This window comes from Echinops telfairi, unplaced genomic scaffold (assembly GCF_000313985.2).
Source record: "Echinops telfairi isolate 266 unplaced genomic scaffold, ASM31398v2 ScPeMD7_140;HRSCAF=443, whole genome shotgun sequence".
Classification (NCBI taxonomy): Eukaryota; Metazoa; Chordata; class Mammalia; order Afrosoricida; family Tenrecidae; genus Echinops; species Echinops telfairi.
This window is the reverse complement of record NW_022104038.1, coordinates 452,672-454,624: the sequence shown is the minus strand read 5'-3', so window position 1 is coordinate 454,624 and position 1,953 is coordinate 452,672.

Below are 1,953 nucleotides of genomic sequence, written 5' to 3'. Positions count from 1 at the left end.
TTAACATTGTGAAAATTAGGAGCACTACAAACAAGAAAGTTACAACCCGTTATCCTGCTACTATCCGATAACTATTGCTAATATGCTTGTGAACAGATAAATGCCAGCGTAATTTTTCTTCCCTTTTTAAGAAAATCATTTTATTGGGGGCGCTTATAACATTCTATACATCAGTTGTATCTAGTATATTTGTACATATGTTGCCATCATCATTTCCGAAACATTTTCTACTTTAAACTAGGCTTTTTTCCCCTGCTTTCCACCATTCGGACCCTAGTGAATCAATTAGTTATATATTATTATTATTTCGTATCTTACACTGTCCGTTGTCTCTTCACTGCTGATGAATTTTCTTTTTTACCTATGCCAAGTAAAAGTGGTTTTTTCTCACTACTACAACTTTGCGATAATTTCTCCCAAGGACAATTCAAATCTTCAATTGTTGCCCATGGTTAATTTTTCCATTCCCAGATTGTATCTCTATATATACACAGAATATTGTGTTTTATAAGTTTATTACAAACTACATTTCATTTGCTAATAAAAGCAATTCATGCACATGTTTAATCTTTTTAATTAAATTGGAAAAATCAGCAATAATTTCATAGTCTAAAGATTATTACTAACTATGATCTCTAACCATTGAGACACTGGTTTTACTTTCATATTTAACATTTTTTCCATGCATGGTGATAGTTTGTGAAATTATTTTAATTGTAAATAAATGATAATAAACCCCAATATCACTTTAAATTACACTTCTCGTGTTCTGCTGTTGCCCTGTAGATCTGTGTTTTGGAAAGAAGTTTGGTTCGCAGTCTCTGCAATCACACAAGTGTGGGTTTAAATTGTAGGTTTAGAGAAGTTACTGTTCCTACTTATATTTAAGTTTTCTCATCCATATAATGATGGTGAGGACAAGAATACTATATAAAGGTATGCTACGAATTAATGAAGATCATGTATCAAAATACATAGGCCAGCTTGTAAGCTCTTCCAAACTAATAATACAAAAACTAAAATTTATATTTAGTATTTGCTTATTAATGCTTTAAATCTGCTTAACTCTTTACAGAGATTATAACTATTAGATTGCAGAGTTTGAAATGATAAAATGCAGATATATTATGCTGCATTTCAGTATAATAAAGTACTTACCACAATATATTTTATTGTATATATTTCTATTTGTTTAAATCTTTACCTCAAATTGTATGTTTTCATGATATTCTCAACAATATCCTAGTAATTAAACTATAGTGGGATATAATCAATGATTCTCCTGTTTCCCTACTTTGAAACATTATCAGTAACCATATCAATAGAGTACTTTTATTTAAAAAACAAAAACTTACTGCCATCCAATCGATGCTGTCTCATAGTGGCCCTGTAGCCCAGGGTAGAACTGCCCCCCTGTGGGTTGCCAAGACTGTAAGTTTGCATGGGAGTAGAAAACCTCTCTATCTCCAGGTGCAGCTGGTGGTTTTGAACTGTTAATAAACCTCTCTTTCTCCAAGTGCAGCTGGTGGTTTTGAACTGTTGATCTTGTAGTTAGCAACCCAATGAGTAGCCCACTACATCTCCAGGGCTCCACAGTATTTTTATATATACAAATTACAGTAAATTTAGATTTAAAACCTCAGAGGACAGTTATAAACTCAAGACTTGGTTTACCCAAAGAAAGTTTTTTTTTTTTATCTCTATCCAGATAACCTCCTAAATATTATCTTTTAGGGATCCTGAGCATTTTCCCTAATCACTGGCGGCCTGCTTAGGCTGCCTTTCTCTGAAACATTGTTGTCCTTTTGCAAGTTTCCAAATGGTTCCAAAATCTGAAACCATTACCAGTGAATCAATTCCAAGTCATAGCTACCATATAAATAGACCAACTAGACCCTCCAAGCCATAGGATACAAAAACCGGTTGAAATATTATTTTTCAATAGGTGGGGTA